General features: G+C 54.2%; 1 protein-coding gene across 5 annotated transcripts in view; it reads left to right on the top strand.

The window, feature by feature from the left end:
- Nucleotides 1-20,372, top strand: part of TSPAN18 (tetraspanin 18) — a 187,640-nt gene that overhangs the window by 117,884 nt on the left and 49,384 nt on the right. Inside the window, exon 3 of one of the 5 annotated variants that reach the window (XM_058688730.1) lies at nt 11,465-11,602. The exons of the other annotated variants lie outside the window; for them this stretch is intronic. The gene's annotated coding sequence lies outside the window, so the exon portion shown is untranslated. The remainder of the gene's footprint in view (nt 1-11,464; nt 11,603-20,372) is intronic. 5 annotated transcript variants of the gene reach the window in all.

Here is a 20,372-nt window from a genome sequence, read left to right on the forward strand (position 1 = left end):
GATAACGATACTTCCTCATGCAGGGAGGATGGGAAAGGATTGGAGGGTTAAATGGCACACGGTGCCCAGGGAAGCAAGGCCTCCAGATACTTTAGGGAGAGGCCGTGTTAAGAAAGGCTGACGGCTGTGGGAAGGAAGGCTGAGGGAGCAGGGGTCACCCGCACCTGGCTGGGCTCAGCTCTTCTCCTGAGCAGTGGGATCTTTGACATGTTCTGCCCTTTCCCCACCGAGAATGGGGTAGAGTGAGCAGGTGGCTGGTGCCCTGGGAACCAGATGCCCTTCCTGCTTTGGGGTCCAACGAGGTTGGCTCCCCTGGCCCCATTGGACCACCGTCCCCCTCAGGGAAGCCCCCTAGCAACTGCTTATGTGGTTTTCCCCATTTGCTGTGTATTCCTGTCTCCCCTCCTCCTTTCTGAGCCTGCTGTGGGGCTGCTTAGGCTTGGCAAACAGCAGGGGCTCAGGAATCAAATTAACAGGTAAAACTCCCCATCCCCTGCCTGTTACCCACCTGGTTGAGCCGCAAAGCCTGGGACATAATGGGACTTGGGGGTGGTGGGGGACGCGGGATGAGCCAGCGGCAATGAGAATCATTTGAGAGGAAGAGAGCCTCCAGGCTGGGGATGTAGGAGAGGGTCCTGATGGCACGAGGCAAGCATCACTCACCTTTTGCAGTGGCGTTTGGGTGCTTTTTGTTAGTGGGAAGCAACTGCTGGGGCCCAGTGGCCAAGCAGAACTGAGTTCCAATCCAGTGCAGCTGAGGAGGAGTTGCAAGTGACCTTGGAAAAATTACAATCTAGCTGAGCCTCAGCTTCCTCATCTATAAAATGGGAGATAAGCCCTCGTGGCTGGGCTGGTATTTGATGAGAGCAGGAGGGAAATTGGGTTGCACGACATGTCGTAGGTTTTTGATATCGGATGGCAGTGGAAGTGGGGGGAGCAATGGTCATAGTCGAGGGGATGGTGTCACGGTGGCTCAGTGTCTCAGATTTGACTCCTGCTGGGCATTGAGTCTCGTGATGGCAGGACCCGTGTCTGTCTCCTTCATGAACTTCGCTTGTCTGCGGGCGGCTCCCTAGAAGCAGAGCCTGAGTGGCAGTGGTCGTGCATGTGAAGTGCCGAGGGAGGCTTCTCCCGAGACACCTGCGTGCCGGCGAGGAAGCAGGCCTGGGGTTCAAGTGCAGTCTCGCCAAAGCCGGATCCCAAGGGGCGCCCTGGAGTTGGCGGGTTTGTGCCCAACATTGTCTGTCGGGGCTGCGGGCCAGGCCTGGGGTGGGGCTAGGGGTGTAGCCTCCCGGGAGTGTCTGTGTAAGTGACTCCAAGCAGCCAGGAGCCAGCAGCTCTCCCAGAGGGGGTGGGGGTGGAGACTCGCAGCCAGCGCTGCAGGGTCAAGGGAGGGCTGCACCATCTAGGAAAGGGGTCTGGTGCAGCAGGGAGAGGCCCCGTAATCCCTTACTTTGGAATTAGGAAGAAAACACGCATCGGATGCCACACGGACAGCCGTTCTGTTGGGACCGGTGCACAGTAGGCCCTCAGCACCTGTGAAGCGGGTCGAGTCCGGCTTCCTGCTCTCACTGCCTCACCTGCATGGAGACCTTCCCAGGGTGGCGTCTCTCCTGCCTGGCCTGGCCCAGATGAGCTCCTTCCCTCGGACAGTCAGACAGTCGGGTGGTAGACTGCCTGATCCCTAATAACCCCTGTCCCCAGGGCTGAGAGAGGAGAAGCCCATTGTTCTCAGCTCCCTTCCTCCAGGAATGAGAAACGCAGCCAAAGCCTTCAGTTGGGGGTCAGTCAAGGCCTGAGATTTCCCCAGAGGTGTTTGTCTCCGGATGAATGATTTATTCCCATTGTTATTTAGCAAGTGCTATATGGATACATGCCGCTGGTAAGAAATGACACATTTCAGGGGAGCTTAGAGTGCCCTAATGATGCTGGGCGGCTTTCCCCAGGGCTCCAAGGAATGACCACTGTTTGTCCAGAAAACTAATGTCATCTCCACAGCCATGTCTGTGTGTGGCTCAGGGGTGGTCAGAAAAGTCCCCCTTCAGGTCTGGGGCTATTGCTAGGGCCCGGGGAGGGCGTCACGCCATCTCGGTGAGGACCAGGACAAAGGTCAGCCACTTCCCAGGGTCCCTGCCAATGGGATGGCACAGAGGACCGAAGAAACCGCCTGGCTGGGGGCTCCCCAGGATGTGGTTGGAGCTAAAATCGTAATACTAATAATACCTTCTCAGGGCTCACTCGGCCCCAGACGCCGTGCTGGGCAATCTCCTTGTGTCTTCTCGATTCACTCTGGGAGTAACAACTGTCACTGTCCCCGCTTTACAGATGAGGAAACTGAGGCTCAGAGATGTTCACACAAGGCGTCAAGGTCACGTAATGAGTGGCGTTCGAATTCAGCCTTCCCTGTCGAGAGCATGAGTTCGTGCACGTGTGTGAGTGAAGGGCCAGATCGTGGCAGGGGGAGCGGGCGAGGGAGGCCCATGGAACGTGGAAGGAAGCTTCTCTCCCCTGTTGCCTTCATCACAGGCCACCCACGTGCCCGCCGGCAGAGGAGAGGCGGCACCCTGGTGGCCTCGGTGGGAAAACAGCTGCGTCCTGGCAGTGCGCCCCTCCCTGCGTCTACCTGGAGTGGGGAAGGCTGCCTGTCTTCCGTCTGGGCTAGTCCTGCATCCGGTGCCACCCAGAGGTTGGTGGCTAGACCTCTGTGCCTGTGCCTTTGCCTCGTGGCTGAGCAGGGACCTTTATGTAAATCCCGGGCAAGAGAAATAGATGATCCCACACTCCCTGGAAACCTTTTCATCAGCTTCCCAGGAGGGGCCTTCAGACTCCCAATACCAAGGCTTGAACTTCAGACAGAGGAGGAAAACCCGGGACTTGGATGGTCCCCATTGCCCCCTCCATGAATTTCCGTCGGCTCCCTCTTGGCCCAGGCTTCTGTCGCGGCACCTGGGTGCACACCCGCCTCCACTCTCCCTTCCCGCCAGGGCCGAGCATAGCCCGTTTGCTGTGGCCCACACCTGCCATGCTCGTGGAAGTCCCTGTGCCAATGCCTTGGCTGTGCCCTCGGTTTGGAGCGCCTTTCCTCCTCGTCTCCAGCACTCGTGAAACTGATCCCGCCCATCCAGGTGCTACCTCCCCCTCCCCCATCATCACGCGCTGCCCATTCGTCCAGCATCCAGGTGTGACAGGCAACTGAGGCTTCAGGCATATAGCCGGGAGTGGGTTAGATCTTTCCCCGCCTCTGCCCTCTCCCAGGGCAGAGCCGCACCCAGCCTCGCTGCAGAGACGGAGCCAGAGTCCCTCTGCCTTCCCCAGTGCCTAACACAGCAACTTACACGGTAGGCATTCAGTGAGTGTTGGCTGAGTGAATGAATGAATGAATGAATGAATGATAAACGAATATCACTTTACTGCCTTCCATTGAAATGTTTCTGCAGGCCTTTCTCCACCTGCTGATCGCGTACTCTAATGCCATATTCTGCTTTGGGAATGGAGTTTTTATACCCCCAGGGTTTATTATTCTTACTAATAATAATGACAAAATGGCTAACATTGGTCTGGCTCTTCCCATATGCCAGGCACTGAGCAAAGTGTGCTTTACATCTACAGCAATGCTATCAGTAGGAGCTAGGATAGCCCCATTCTAATTTTTTTTAATGTTTATTTATTTTTGAGAGAGAGAGAGACAGAGAGACAGTGCAAGCAGGAGAGAGGAGACACAGAATTAGAAGCAGGCTCAGACTCCGAGCTGTCAGCACGGAGCCCCATGCAGGGCTCGAACTCATGAACGGTGAGACTATGACCTGAGCCAAAGTCGGATGCTTAACCGACTGAGCCACCCAGGCACCCCTAGAGTAGCCCCATTTTATGATTAAGAACTGAGGTCTCAAAGAAGTGAAGGCATTAGCCCAAAGTCACGCAGCTTAGTCAGAGACAGGATTCTGTCACCAGTGTTCGGACTCCAGAACCCAGTATCCTCCGTTTATTGAGTGATTGAGTGAATGACCCACGCGATTTAATATTTTGGTAACTGAAAGAGTCGATGCACACTCAGAAGTAGCCACATCAGCCCGACTTGTGCCACCATGTACACAACACGCCCACACACGCCCACACACACGCACACCTCCCTTGTCTCTTCCTCCGACGTGCGCCATCCATGGTCAAGGCTATCACCATCCCCCCTTATGCCCATCTCCCAAATGGACCACACGCTAGTCCTGCGTCGAGGGTCCTTACATAGTCTTTTTGCTTAGCGAGACATGCCGTTACTGTGTCCCAAGAGATCAACCGTTCCTAAATGCAGCTGGGTTTAGGGAGGACATTTGTCAAGGCAAGTAGGAGACCAGGATGGTGTAGAAATGAACAGTGAAGGCTGTGGGGTCTGTGGAGATACGCAGGCTTACAAAATGTTCTAGGACATCTCAGCTTAGTGGACACAGATACCTCTAAAATCTAGCAAGACATTCATTCATTCTTCATCAGACATTTAGGTGCTATGCTATGCTAACGCCCTAAGAAATGAAGGAGGAATTTGGGTCTTTAGTGATCTTCTGGGTCCTAAAACACCAGAGGAGGAAGTGGACCTTGCTGCATAGGCAATGGGGAGCTATAGAAGGCTGTTGAGTGGGAGAGTGGCCTGGTCTGAGCTCCACCCCTGAAGATCTGTCTCCCTCCCCAGGGGAGGATGGAATGGGGTGGGGGCAGCAGGGAGACCTTGTGGAGGCTATGGCTGCAGGCCAGATGAGAGAACCAAGGATTGGATTAAGCAAGTGAAGTCTCTGGAGGTAGCAGGTAGTGGGGCCAATGTGAGGAGCTGTGTCTAGGTAGCTTGGACTGACCTGTTGGGGTAGGGGAGGGAGAGAGAGTGGAATCCCCAAATCTGAATGTTTGGGGGGCCCTGTGATTGGGAAGATTTGTGGAGGGCCCATTTCTGGGTAAATGATAACAGTAATGGGTGTTACCAAAGCCTTCCTCTGGCAGGTGCTGTGCTAAGTGCTTTATGCCTGTATCACGTTCAGTACTCAAACCCCGAGGTAATTACTGCTACCCTCTCCACCTTACATGTAGGGAAACTGAGGCACAGTTAATGTGACCGGGGTCACACAGCCGGTGGCTAACTGGTCGAACTAGGATTCAACTCTAGGCAGCTGCCTGCAGAGCCCCTACCCCCCCCAGGTTATCCCCAGGTAACCCCCGCCCCAGCTGCAGGCCTGCAGGAGGCCATCGTCATTTCTGGAAAGGATGCGCATTTCCACGCTGGGGGCGCTGAGAGGAAAGGACCAGGACGATTTAGGGTTCCCATTAAAATGAACATGATTGCTGCAACCTGCCTCAGCTCCCTGTTCCGTGGACATCAGCCCGGGAGATTAATGTGAGGGCAGGGGAGGCAGAGAAGGGAGGGAAGGAAGGAAGAAAAATTGCTGCCCGTTATACCTGTCCTTTGGCAAGGCCAGGTAATTAGCAAACCCTCAGCAATAAAATATTTCGTTTCGGTGTAATTGCAAAGTAATTATGTGGTATGGGTTGTGTATTAATCGTGTTGATTAATAACACCCAGGTAGTAATTAAACATCTGCTTCATAATTGTGTGCGGGCTGAAGCTTAACACACATGCACACACACACACATGCACACGTGCCCGAGCCACAGGCAAAGCTCCCTGGTTCTGGTTGTGCTCATTCATGTGTGTGTGTGTGTGTGTGTGTGTGTGTGTGTGTGTGTGTCTGTGTGTGTGAGAAAGAGAGAGAGGCAGAGAGCCAGGCTAGGTTAAGAGACCCCTCCTGTCCCCACCATACAGTGGGGTCTTTGTGCCCCAGCCTCCCCTCGACATAGTGGGGAACTGCCGTGGGCCTGAGGCTCTGTGGCCCCTCTCAAGACAGAACCCGAGGCCCCCAGTATGTGTCTGTTACCCTGCTGAAGCTGGGTTGGCACAGGGGCTCGAGGGTTCTGTACGTGTCGATACTCACAGTGCCTTAGCACTTACATTGCTATCAGTGTTAGCCTGGGTTTGAGGGTCCTTTACTCCAGCATCCGGGAGAAAGTTCTTATGGTAGGAGCCCCCTGGGCTGAGGCCGCGGTAACACCCAGCACACCTGAAAGGTCTGGATTTAATGATCTGATCCCAGAGACTGCAGGGACCAGAGCAGGATGCTGACCGGGGTACCGGGAGCCCTGATTCTAACTTGGCTCCTACCTCACTTGCTGCGTGATCTTGGACAAGTCACTTCTCCTCTGTCCCTTGGATTCCAGGTCTGTAAAACAAAGAAAACTGAGCTCAGAGGCCTCCAAGGGCCTTTTCAGTTCTTCTGTACTTAGATTCTAATTTGGTTTGTACTAATTAGGAATCGGAGATGATTTAAATTCAATACATATGATCCTTAGTGAGTAAACAATTTGAAATAATTCCTTCCTTTATGACTTCTCAAAGACTCACTCATGAGCAGTGAGAACCCAAGCTAAAATCAATAGCTTTTATTTTCCAGAGAGAGAAATTGCCGCTTCCTTGAGCTGCTGGGCATTGCAATTCATTCCTGTATTTTAAAATTTTATGTTTATGTTTATGGACTGCCATTAGGTAATATGGATTCGTCCTGAAGGTTGATTTTTTTCATTAACTTAACTCATTTCACTTATTAGTTCACGTTTATAGCTTGGGTTTAATAAGCGCACGGTGCAAAAGTCATAAAGCGGCCCTTTTCTTTAGCAATATTTTAAAATCAAGACTCTTCTCTGAGTCACCCAGGTTTGTTTGCTCATAACTTGCTTCTCCTGTGATTCAAGGCCCAGTTCTGTCGAGTCTAGCCAACCATTGGACTTTGAGCTTCAGTGTCCTTACGGGGGAAAGGCACCACTAATTAACAAAAGCAACAAATGCTTAAGTTTTAGAAAGCACGCGTCCAACCATCACTTTCTGTGCCTAAAGCGCTTCTCATGTTATCAAGTTGAACCCTACATCTCTGTGAAGTGGCTCGATGTTTTTTACTTTATAGAGAAGGAAACAGGCCCCGAGAGGTTAAATGACCTGCCTGAGGCCACAAGTTGGTGGCAGTGGTAGAGCTGGGAGACAAACCCTACGGGTGGAGATCCGCCTTTCCTCCCACACCTGTCTCCCTGGCCTGTCAGCTTCGGGGCCCCCAACCCCACCTCCCTCATACCTTTACCCTCCCACCACCTCTACCAGTCTCTGCCCATCGTCCGTCCATTGCCTCACCATCTGTTTCCACTGCCTGGGCCCCTTGCTGCTTTTCACCTACCCGAAGCACACCTCTGCTCTATGACCATCAGTGGCTCCCCATTGCCTGTGGACAAAGTTCACCTTCTTTGGCCTGGCGTTCAAAGACCTTACCCGTGGAGCCCCGGCCTTCCCTTCCCGCTTCATTTCCCACTCTGCCCCAACAGGAAGCCTTGGCTCATGGTCCTGAATACCCAGCCCACACTTGGGTACCCCCATGCCTTTGCTCACCCTGACCCCTTTGCCCACAGCACCCTCCTGTCATCTTATATTTAAATCTGCCCCCTCCTCCAGGAAGCCTTCCCTGGGGCCCACGTAGGGAGGGACCTCTCCTGCCTCTGAACTCAGAGCTATGTGATGAGCCCTCCTTGTCACCTTGAACCATGAAGACAAGGGCATTGACTTCTCTTCCCGATAACCGTGAGCCTCTTTGAAGGCGTAGTCTGTGCCTCAGTCATCTCTGGCACCCCTGGAGTCCCAGGTACACGGCAGGTGTTCACTAATGCTCACCAAATGAGTGAATGCTCATGTTGCTTGTGGCCTCAGGAAAGAGAATCCTTGCGTCTTCTCTGTGACTTCCGGGGCCAGCCCAGCGCGAACTTAGGGAAACACTCTGCCCAGTTTCTGTCACCTGTCGACAGCTCTGCCTCCCTTCCTTCCCGCAAGCTTCCTTCTGTCTTCCCAGATTTGTTCCATTCCTTCCAGGTCACCCATTTTCCTCTTCCCCTTCCATCAAAATGTACCTGTCCCGGGCCCCGGCGTACTCAGCTGACTGCTGCGTGAATGGCCTTCTGGCTTCTGGCAAATGAAATCCGGATAGGCTGTTAATTGCAAATCGTGGCAAAGGAGGCTAGACCCCAGGGGGCTGTAGACCACTCCCTATCTGAGCTCCCAGATCCTCAGTTTTACATATGAGGAAACTGCGGCCCAGGAGAGGAAAGAAGGGGAGTTAACTGCGGCCCAGGAGAGGAAAGAAGGGGAGTTACATAAAGGCGTTGGCTAGATTCTCAGTCAAGCCTCCCTTAGGGACTCTCTGTTACTTCCTGGGTTATCTTGGCCACTGGGGTTAGAACCACAACCCCATTGGTGGGCACAGCACTTTACAGTTTGCATGCCCCTGCCCGTAGGTGGTCATCTCTGCAGCTCAGCGGAATTTCCCTGAGGCTCAGAGAGGCAGGTCACATGTCCCAATCACAAGGCCAGTGGCTAGTGACAGGGCCAGGGCTGGAAAACAGGGCTGACCTGCCGTCAGCTGGTGTGGTTGCCGGCTTCCCTGTCTGCTGGCGGCAGCCCCTTGTGAATCCCGGGCTCCATCTGTAGGTCCTGTGCCCCCGGCCCGAGCAGGCAGCCTGAGCCAAGGGAGAGGCAGCCAAGGGCCGATGTACCACTCTCCGTGGCGGCAGGGGGTCGGCCTCTGGGCCTGTGGAAGCCAGGGGAAGAGATGCAGGTCAGGCCCAGCTCACCGCCTGGAGAGCAGGGCTTCCTGGGCTGCTGTGGGATGGCCTGGGCCTTCGAGTTACCCACTCCCCAGCCCCGATGGCCCCTCTGCCACGTCCCGCCCCTCTGGCATTTCTGGGCCTGGACTCAGGGCTGGAGCATCACTTAACAAAGACACACACAAGGACAGCGTGTGCACGTTCATACACGGAGCTTCCTTCCCCTCGCCCCAGCCACAATATTGCTCCCCCTCGGGTGCCACCGCGAGCTCGTCTGCATGGGTTCACGACACGCATGATCCTACATTTCTCTAGTTCACATTCCATTTTAAACAGTCTAGACGGCGGGTGGCGGCCCACGGCGATCAAGGATCCACCCTCCTTTGTAGCGGTCAGACTTGCAGCCCGGGTGCAGGGCAGGGATCTGCCACATGCCGTCAAAATGAGCTGCTCTGAAATTAGCTGTGGGTTCAAATCTAATCTGTGCTATTTAACAGTCATGTGTCTGCCAAGCTACTGAACCGCTCACCGGTGAAACGGTAAAATTAGGATCAAATGGGGACATGCACAGGAAGCACTGACCCCAGGACTTTTCCGTCTCATCTCCCGTTCCGCCCTGACAGGCAGCGCTGGCTCAAGGCTCCCCACTTGGGTATCTCGACGCCCTTGCTCACCCCGCCCCACTGCCCACAGCACCCTGTTCTCAATTCCACACTCACTCACACACACACACACACACACACACACACACACACACACACACACACCTGCCCCCTCCTCCAGGAAGGCTTCATGTGCCTGCTGGGGTCGTCAGTGCATTGTCGTCAGGACATTAGAGGAGCAGCCTTACTTTGGCAGCTCTGCCCGGAAGTTACTAGAGCCGGGCTTTCCAGCTGACCGTGAGAGATTGTAGGGACTGCCAATGGGCCCAACAGCCCGTTTCACAGATGGGGAAACCAAGGCCCCGCAAAGGGGAGCATGTGCCTGGGCGTAGCTAGTGTGGCATTGGAACCGGAGCCCAGGGCCCCTGCCTGCAAGATTCAGGGCAGGGGGGTGGAGGGTCCACTGCAGCTGCGTCCTCCTGGGGGTGAAGACCGCCCCCCCCCCGCCCCACCAGGGGTCTGCTCATTGGGTGGGTGGTCTGCTTCTTTCAACACGTTTGAGGGGGGGTGGGTTGGGGTGGAAATGAAACGTGGAAGCTGGGAGTCCCCCAGATGAGCCTCGTCCTCAAGTATGTGTGGTGAAGAGGCCCAGAGAGGCTGGGACACACCCATCATCCAGATGGGGGCCGAAGCAGGGCCCGCAGGCGCCACGTGAGTCCACGAGCAAGCCTCGCTACGCCTCATGCTGCTAAAACAGTCTCCGTTGTTTCTTGAGGCCAGTTATTTGTTTCTTTACCGTACCCCTTTTGGAGAAAGCCGAGACTGCCACCCCTCCTGGGGAGTTCGCTCCCCCACCCCTGAACGCTCCCCAGTTCTCGCGAGAGCAGAGCGGGCTGCCACCGGGGGCGTTAGCACTCACCAGCTTGCAGAGCGCTAATGACATTTGCATTTTACTCGCTGTCGAAATGTGGGCTGGGTGGTGGGGATCCCATGGGGGGGGGGCACGCGGGGAGCTTGCAGCCCACCCGGAGAGGCAGATATGCGGGGCTGGGGCCCCGAGCTGCTCTGTGAGAGGCAGTGAAGAGGGAGGAAGGTGGGGACAGAAGGAATGAATGACCGGGTGGAACTGAAGAGTTTTGTCTGAAGACTCGCCAGGGACACAGAGCAAGCCCCAGTCCGGTGCTCCACCTTGCCGTGCAGCCCCTGACGATATTCTCCTCTGCATCACATCCCTGGCATTTGTTGAGCGAATGCTCTGCATGGCCTTCACAGACTTTAACTGCCTGCAATCCTTCGAGAGAGATGCTATTATCATCCCTGTTTTATAGGCAAGGAGACTGATACTCTGAGTGGACACCTAACTTACCCAGGGTCCACTTCTGGAAAAAGATTGCCCCAGCATGTGTCCATGATCTACCTGCCTCCAAAGACCATGCTTCTGACCACTGTGGGCATTGACTCTTGCACGTTGTCGGGGTTTGAACACAGCCAGGAAACAATTCTCTGCCCTGGCCTGTGACCAGCATCCGCCTGACGGCATGTGGCCGATCCCTGCCCTGTACCCGGGCTGCAAGTCTGACCGCTACAAAGGAGGGTGGATCCTTGGGGAGAACACCCAGCGGCGAGTCAGGAGAGACGCAGGGTTTAGGCCCCACTCTGCCACCAACTTGCCATGTGACTCTGTACTAGTTCCCGCCCTTCTCTGGATGTCAGTCTCCTCGTTGGTAAAATGAGGCCATTGGTCTGGCTGGATGGAGCATCCCAAGAATGCATTTTCACATGTGGAAGGATCTTGCCTCCGATGCACTCACACTCTTGTGGAGTTCCCACCCACTCACTCCAGCATATACATTTATGTTTTACATCAAAGCAAACCGCGAAAAATTTGTCGAGCTTCCCCGCTCTGCAAAGGGCACGGTGCTAGACACAGTGGGTGTGATGCTTATGTATTTTTATGCAGGGCATACACACACAGGCATATGCATATCTTTGTGTCTCAGTCTCGCTTCCAGGCAAGTTCAGCTGGGACCTCTGTCCTGATGCATGACCCCAGGTTCCTGCTGTCTTTGCCCCATCCCACAGCCCCCTTGGGATCCAGAGAGCATCTCAAACAAAAAGACACGTACGGCAGTGGGAGCTGATGAGACCTCCCCGGACCAGGCAGTTATGGCTAATGTGCTTGTCTCTGACAGGTGGGCATCTCCTGGACAGTCTGAGCTTGCAGTGGCCGGGGCTTCTGACACCGTCATCAGAGCAGCTTGAAACCCTTGACTTTGGCATCTAGACACGGGCCCAATACTTTTCCAGGCCTCCCAACGCCTGCCACCCAGGTAAGGGAGTTCAGGCTTGCTCAGCACCGGGTTCTATGCTGCGCCTGTTGTCGTCACTAATAGAAACCATGAGCAGGGGCACCCGGTCATTCTTTATCACAGTGTCCTCTTTTATACCCTTCCAGAGCAGGAGAGCCCAGTGGCTCAGGCTCTAAGGTCCAGCAGACCTGGGTTCGAATTCTCACACCACCAATTACTGGCTGTGTGAGACACCTTGGGCAGGTGTCTCGTCAACCTTTCTGTGTCTCAGTTTCCCCATCGGTCAAACCAGGAAGGAAGAGCACCCACATTCTGGGTTTGTGAAGGTGAAATATAGGAAAAGAGCTTAGAACAGGATGGGCACAGAGTAAGCTCCGAATTCAAGAGACAGTAACTGTTCCTAAGGGTACTCCTGTGCTCATGACGATCCCTAATGAGTTCGTTATCGTCTGTCTCCTGCCAGAAGGCGGAGTCCATGAGGGCAGGGGTTTGTCTGCCTCATTCTTAATTGAATCCCCAGGTCCCAGCACTGTAAACTGCCCCCTGCTTTTTTTTCAAGTTTATTTATTTTTAAGAGAGAAATAGAGAGGCAGAGGCAGAGAGAGAATCCCAGGCAGGCTCCACACTGTCCACGTAGAGCCCAACGCGGGGCTCAAACTCATGAACCCTGAGATCATGACCTGAGCCAAAATCAAGAGTCAGACGCTTAACCGACTGAGCCACCCAGGCATCCCTGGCCTTCATTTATTGAATGGATGAATGTATGAAGGTGTTTTGCCTGTTTTATACAGAACCCGCAGGACAAGTCCTTGAAGGTCCTTGCATTAGTCTGGATATGAGTTTGGTTGTGTGTGACAAAACCCCTAATGATAGTTCCTTCAATGAGAAAGAGGTTGATTTTCCTCTAAGTAAAATTGTTTTTTTTTTTTTCATTTTTTTAAATGCTTATTTATTTTCGAGAGAGAGAGGGACAGAGCATGAGCAGGGGATGGGTGGAGAGAGAGGGAGACACAGAAACCGAAGCAGGCTCCAGGCTCTGAGCTGTCAGCACAGAGCCCGAAGCAGTCTCGAACTCATGAACCGTGAGATCATGATCTGAGCTGAAGTCGGATGCTCAACAACCTGAACCACCCAGGCGCCCCGTCTAAGTGAAATTCTGAGCTAAGAAGATTTTTCTACACAAAACTGTTAGAGGCCCAGCTTCCTCTGTCTTGTGGTTTCACCATTGCTGATCTGCGTGATCCACGATGGCCCATGACAGCCTCTTTGTTCTACTCAGCAAGAAGGAGGAAACCACAGAAGGAGAGGGTGCCACTTCCTTTAAGAGGGTGCCCATGTCGCTTCCATTCATGCCCCATCGGCCGGAGGGCAGTCATTCTGCAGCACACTTTGCTGCAAGGGAGGCTGGGAATTACAGGCTTCATTCTGGGTGGCCATCTGCCCAATTGCCATTCTATTTCGAAGGAAGAAGGGCAACTTGGATACTGGGGGACCCTCCACCTTGCCCGATAAGATGACCCACCCCTTTTTTTCACCCTCCCTCTCCGCTTCCTCCCTCTGGCAATCGGTGATCTTTTGAGCGTCCCCAGACTTTTGCCTTTTCCGGAACGTCATAGAATCGGAATCATACTGTAGGTAGCCTTTCAGATTGGCTTCTCTCACTTAGCAATATGCATTTAAATTTCCTCCATGTCTTTTCATGATTTGATGGCTCATTTGTTTTTATTGCTGAATAACATTCCATTGAATGTACCCTAGTTTGTATACGCATTCACTTACTGAGGGTTGTCCCGGTTGCTTCTGATTTTAGGCAATTAAGAACAGAGGTGATACATTCATATGCAGGTTTTTGTATGGGCCTAAGCTGTACCCAGTTGGGTAAACACCTAGGAGCATGTTGGCTGAACTGTATGGTTGAGAACATATTTGGCTTTTTAAAAGACTACCAAACTGCCTTCCAAAGTAGCTGCAGCATTTCACGTTCCCATTCCTACCACCAACGAATGAGAGTTCCCGTCGCCCCACAGTCTTGTCGGCAATTGGTGCTGTCGGTTTTGTGGATTTTAGCCCTTCTGGTGGGTGGGTAGTGGTATGATCCCCATTTTAGAGGAGAGGATTATAAAACTTAGAGGGGCAGCTTGCCCAAGGTGGTGCAGCAGGTAAGAGAGCCAGGAACATGCTGGCCCAATACTCTCCGGCCACACCCCACAGCCTCGGCCCAGGGCAGGTCTCCCTGAGACTGTGGACCAAAGCCCCGGGGTGACTCTTCCTGCTCCAAGATCAGGGGTGGCTGCATCCCGGGACCCTCATTCATCGTGTAGGGTCTGTCTCCCCTACAAGAACCCAAGGTCAGCGAGGCAGAACAATGAGGAGAGGGGACAAAGTGAGTGGATCTGGGCCAACCTTAGATCAGCCAAAACATAGCCCAAGGGGGAGTCAGGGGGCTGGAGAGGCTGGGGTGCAGGCGGCCTGTGACCAGTGCTTGAGTCTGAGGGCCCCTGGGCTCAACTGGGGAAGGTGGGAGCTGCTGCCCAGGTCAGCAAGAACCAGTGATGGGCCAGAAATGATGGTTGGCTGCAGGGGAGACCAGGGCAAAGGCTGAACCGAGGTCAGATGCCACATCAGTTGGGAGCCAGTCCTCAACTCCAAACCTGATTAGGCGAGACAAAGCGATTTATTAGCTTTTTATTGGTTTCCAATATATTGACAGTTTGGGGAGTGTTTATTGGTGTCCAAGGCAGAGCCGAATCCAAGGTTCAAATGATGCCTATGTCTGTGCCTTCTGCTTTCCTCCTTGTGGGTTTCCATCCCTGGCACCCGGGCCCGGTGGGGTGGCAGGGCAGTGATGAACAGACAGCTCAGGACTGACATCCCACTCATTTCCAAGCCCGTGGAAGGAGAGCTTCTTTTTCCCAGGATGTCCAGCCGAAGTTCCAGAGTTGAAGCTTATTGGCTGGTCTCAGGTCACGTGCCGGTCTCTGACCAATTACTGAAACCGGGGTGGGGGCGGGTGGGAAGAGAGAATGTGCTGACTGGCCAGACTAGGTCAGAGTCGATGGCCGGTGGGGCAGCATGTGTTATCAGTGGGGGGGGAGGGGGGGGGCGGGGGGGGCGTTGGCCTGAAATTGGGAGAGGGCTGGAACCCCAAAGGGAAAACCCGGGTGCTATTTTCAGAAGGAGGAAGGAATGCTAGGGAGACAAAACAACAGGTGAGCCTGTTGATGCCATGGCAGGGCCTGGGGGACACGGAGGAAACGGGAATGCTGATTTGTCCCAAACGGTCCCTTCTGTAGTTTACAGGAGGAGGGTGGCCTTGCTCTGACAGGTGCACCTGGGTTTCTGTGGATCTGGTATCTGAAAGCCTGATTTATGCACCTGCAGTCCCACACTCACACGCATTCACATACGCCGTGTACCTCCAGGTGATGCTTCGCGTTCCAGAAGGATTGGCCCCGAACGTCCCTCCCATATGGAGTTGCTGTGCACTGGAGAAGCCACCCTACTCTCAGCCACCCCATATCCTGCTGCCTTGGGTTCCCCTCCACTTGCTGGGAGGACCTTTTCCTTCCTCCCCCGACTCCCTCGTGGCTGGGGAAAGTTTCTTGAGCCACTTTAGGGTTTATTTGCCCCAAATGGGCTCCCAGAAGCCCTGGGCCTATGAAGACCCCCTTCTCAGAACAACTGCAGCCCAGCCCTCCCCTCAGATGCACTGAGGCGTCTCAGCGGAGAGGCAGGGCTGACTGAGCAAGGACCCCATCTCTGTGGAACCCAGGGGCCTCCGTGGGGTTCCAGGGAACATGGGAGCAGGCCGGCCTCTCGGCTTTCCCTGACGTCCACCGTGGCAGCTCTGTTATGCATTTAGGGTGCGGTGTATGATCTCATTTGAAAGAAGATTGTTCTGTAGGAGAAAGATTGAAAACCGCAGCATATGATGCCGCCTCCCAGACAGCTGGGGCCAAGTGCTTTTTACGTTCTGTCCTTTGCTTGATTTTGGTCAACCACAAACCTCCTTGCCCTTCACCAACGTGTGTGTGTGTGTGTCTGTCTGTCTGTGTGTCTCTCTCTCTCTCTTCTCCGTCTCTCTCTCTCTTCTCCATCTCTCTTGCCTGTGGATTCTGCAGCTCTGACTCACCACGTAGACCAGCTCAGTGTTCAGCACTATCCTGCCTTATATGGTGTGCTCAGAGCTGCTGGGTCAATGAGTGTTAATTCATTTCTTCAGCCAGTGACTATTGTCTTCTCATCACGTGCCGGACGCTGCTTTACTTGCCAGGGATAGAGAGTGAGCAAAGCTGAAAGGTCCCCACCCTCTCCTCTGGGAGAGCCCCTGAGGGCAGGACCCTTCCTCTGGGTGTCTTCCCCCCACCCACCTCCCCCCACACACACACCGCTTGTCGTGTTTCGTTCAGTGCTGAGCCATAGTTGAACTTGGTCTACGAGTTGATTATTTTCCACACTATTTTTCAAAGCCCCCACTGACGCTGCAGAGATTCTAGAATGGCTTGGTCCTCACCCGGTAGGACTTACAAGACACAGCTTGCCATAGGTCCTGGAGAGGGACGGGGGCGACGGTTAGAGATCTGTGTGCAGACCCAGTGGGGGGAGGTGCACAAGCGACTGGAAGGAATTGGCCAGCCTTCGCTCCGGTTGTACCTTGCTCATTCAGCCTCTCAAGGGGCTCCCGGCCAGTCATAAGGAGATAGACATGAGAGCAAAGACATACAAGGTAGAGAATAAGAGAGTCCAGAGCAGAACTATAAAGGCTTGTAGGTTCCAAGGCCAGATCCAGAGGTCACTTCCGGGTGGGGACGGTGGTGAGGAGTCAGGGAATGCAGAGCATTCCAGCTGGGCTTCGAAAATTGGGGTACCAGACAGGCAAGGATGCCAGGAAGGAGCAAACAGTGAGAGCGAAAGCCTGGAGGTGGGAGCCTAGAGGACTTGGAAGACTGTGCCAGGCAGGAAACAGGATGGATGCAGACAGCTTCTTCCCTGCTGGCCTCCAGGCTTGGCTGCGTGCAGGTCTGTGGCCATCCTACAGCCCGGGTTTGGAGTCAAGTGGCTCTTCCATTTTCCTTTTTTCCCCTCCATCCTCAGGAAGGGGAGTTGCGGAGGGACCGTTCAGAAGAAGGGACCCAAAGTAATGAATCCCCCCAACTCCAAGGTTCTTAATGGAACTGGGCAGAAACCGTGTTCACCTGTAACTTCTCAAGGCACGACAGAGCCTTGGGTTCTTGTCCCAGCCCTGCAATGGATGTCCTCAGCTTCCCTGTCCTGTACTTTGTCACTTGTGAAATGGGGGGGGGGGGGGCGCTCCCAGCCTTAGACCTTTAATTCTAAGTCAGACCTCGGTGCAGATCCCAGCTCTGCCAGTAGTATGGCCTTGGCCCTCTGAGCCTTGGTTTTCTCATCTGTAAATTGGGGATAATGACACTACGCATCTCACAGGACTGATGTGGAGATTCCATGAGGTCACTAAAGGAGATAAAGCGCTCACCAGCTTGTCCACCAGAGGGTCAGTACTGAGTGATAGCACTCATGCTGTGGGTGTTCTTATTATTTAGATTTTCAGTTTTATGACTCTGGGAGGAATCCTCAAGTAGAGTCTTTGGTATGTAGGTGCCTTTGGGCAGCTTAAGTCCATGCCCCCCAGATACGGTGATCAGGACAAGTCACACCCCTCCCGTGGGGGAGAGCTGCCTTCCTCAAAATTACATTTATTCACTCAAATATTTCCTGAACACCTGCTGTGTGCCTGGGCCTCTGAGAGCTGAACGGGACACCCAAGCTCCCTGCTCTCAGCAGCTCAGGCTGCTGCAAAGCGCGCTTTGTACCTTCAGCTGGCCCCGCCGGCACCGTTGGCCCAGGGACCTCACGCCGAGCATGGTGCGCTCAGCTCTGCAGGCTGGAACCCTGGGAGAGATCCCACCTGTCTCCCAGGCTCCCGGATCTTTCCTACCCTCTCCCTTTCCATCTTGGGGCAAAGGCTTGGGTGAAATGCCAGAGAACCCAGTGCAGTTAACCGGCCTGGTACCACACCTGGACGGGAGAGACCGCTTGGATTGCCAAGCCCTGGTTCAGCGTTATGCAAACTAAGTGCTTTGGAGAAGAAGAGTGGCTTGCCACCGGGCACGGATTGCAGGGTTGTGTTTCATTCATTCCCCTGTTGATGTCTGTTTGGATCTCCAACTGCAAGAGCTTTTGGAAATTTGCAGAGGAAGCAGAGCGGATTGGAAGGCCCTGAGGGGTCCAATCTGCCCTGTGCTCACCTGGTCCTTTCTGGGTGGTCGTGGGCCTCTCGCCCACGTGGGTCCTTGGTTGCCAGGATCCGGCAGAGAGCCGGGCACGCAGTGCCTTCAGTCAGTGGCTGGTGAGTGGATGGACAGATGGACAGGCGGCAGTGGGCTCCCCGTAATACATGCTTTCTTAGCCTCGGTCCAAGTTTCCAAGGTGGTTGGAGACACCAGGCTCTGGCTTTGTTTTTGATTTTGGTTCCTGGGCAGTCGCAGTGGTTTTCAAGTCACAGAGCGGACTCAGAAAAAACGGTTTTTGAGCTTGTCAATCTCTCAGTTGCAGTTTCAGGAGGCAGCACGGCGCGCACACCCTGATCTAGGGTGGAACTTGCTTCCTGACACTCGAGAGTTTAGAGCCCTGCTCCAGGGCTGGGTGACCTCGGGCATGTTACTTAGTCTCTCGCAAATTCAGTGTCCTCGTCTAGAAAATGATAGCACTAATAGCATCCAACACAGAGGGCTGTGATGAGCTTAGATTAAATAATGGGGATAAAAACACAGAGCCGAGCTCTGGGCACATGGTAAATGTACCAGAACGATGATGGTGATGTATTTAATGACCCCTTAGGCTATTTGTTGCATAGACTTCTCTCTTCCAAACCGATTTGTGCATACTGCTTTGCATTTTTCAGACAAAAAATTATTTTTAAAAGTTATTGTTACAGAAGTAATACGTGGTCCTTAAAAATTCAAATGATCCAGGAGGATTTAAATTAAAAAGCAAATGCCTCATCCACTGCCAGCCAGTTCCTTCCCTTGCCTAGTGTGCACCTTCCCAAGTCTGGAACTCTCCTCCCTTTTTTTTTTTCTCCCCAGGAGCAGGGGACAAGTGTGCAGTCAGGTGAGGACAGCGATCAGGTGGCTGTTGTGTTGAATTGCCGTCCAGGCCAGAAGTCCAGGCCTCAGTGGTGCCACTGGAGCAGGGGATAGCCTGGCATCCTGGCTGCAGTTTGCTCTCTGTCTTGAGGGTCTCCAGCATTCCGGGTCCTGGAGTCCTGGCAGGTGGCCTGGGGCAGGCCACCTTCAGGCCAGGCTTGGAGGGACAGACTCACCGACACTGTGTCTGGCCGCATGCAGGCCTGGCTCCCTCTTCTGTCAGGGAGCCCCAGGCTCAGTCCAGCCCGAGCTTCCGTGCTCCTGGCAAGACATTCGCTCATTCCTGTCCGCCTCCTGAGAGTCTGCACGTCCGCATCTGTGCCCTCTGGTGCCACACTCCTTCCCTCCATCAGGAACAGCCCCGGACCTAGCATGGGGCCTGGTGCATCACTGGCACTAAGTGGACCCACAGCAGGTTTGAATTTTAGCATCACTATGGTGCCAAATGTGTCATCTGCCTTTACTTCTTTAGCTCTGACCATCTGCCACGGAGCCCCCGCTACCCATTTGAAGGACATTCCATCCCAGGCATATTGGGGAGGGAGGATTCTTGCCCCTAGGGCATGTTACTTAGCCTCTGTCAAATTCAGTGTTGTCTTTAAGAAAACGATAGCGCGAATAGCGTCCTGTAGGGGTCTTGGTGGCCCCTGTGTGGCCCAGAACACTTAGGGTAGGTTCCTTTGGCGAGCCTTGAGGTCCAGGGAGGGCGAGCGGGCCGTGGCCATTTCCACGCCATCCTGGGCCCAAGAGTGGAGTTTGGCTGCAACTCCAAGCGGTGAGTTTGGGTGCATAGCCTTCCAGCCTTGCCCAGGCTTCTCAGGGTGGCCCCGTGGAAGTCCTGCCACCTGGTGGGAGGGCTCTTCCAGCACTCGAGCCTGTCGTTCTCGGATCCCCCCACTTTCACTTCTTGCTGATATCCAGAGACGCTCAACAACCCTCTCCCCGGGCCTGCTGCCTCTGCCTGCCCCCCTGCCCAGGCTCACACGCCTCCACCTTCACAGGCTCCAGCCTATGCCCCGCCAAGAAGTTTCCAGGGCCCAGAGGGTGGACGGTCTTCCTAGCCCAGCAACGTCTGTGCCTGGCCTTGGAAGCCAGCAGCCCCCAAGACATGGGATCCAAAGGCTTGGCCGCCATCTTGGGAAAAGGGAGAGAGAGAGAGAGCTCCCACAGCAGAGCAAACAAATCAGGAAAACTTGTCTCAGTAAATTCTCCTGCCATCCACACTGGCTACCACAGATAGACTGGGACCTTTCGTGCATTTGGGTACCGAACGCCAACTCTAAACCAGATTGGTTCAGAGACTGGAAATGAAAGAAAAATCAGACAAGATGGAGCTCAGAGGGCTCAGGTGTGGTCCTCAGACAAGCAAGCTCAGCATTGCCTGGGGACTTGCTAGAATGCAGATCTCAGACGCCCTCCCCAGACCTAACGAATCAGAGATTTGCGGGTGAGATCCAGCAGTCTAGACTTTGACAGGCTCCCCCGGGGCTGGAGATGCAAGCTGAAGTTCAAGGCTCACTGAGCAACAGGCAGGTGGCAAGTGGTCCAGGGCCCTGTGATGCAGTGGCACGTAGACAGGGTGACACAGCCCACGGTGACACAGTCCACGTAGATAAGGATTGTGA

This window comes from Neofelis nebulosa, chromosome 10, assembly GCF_028018385.1.
Source record: "Neofelis nebulosa isolate mNeoNeb1 chromosome 10, mNeoNeb1.pri, whole genome shotgun sequence".
Taxonomy (NCBI): domain Eukaryota; kingdom Metazoa; phylum Chordata; class Mammalia; order Carnivora; family Felidae; genus Neofelis; species Neofelis nebulosa.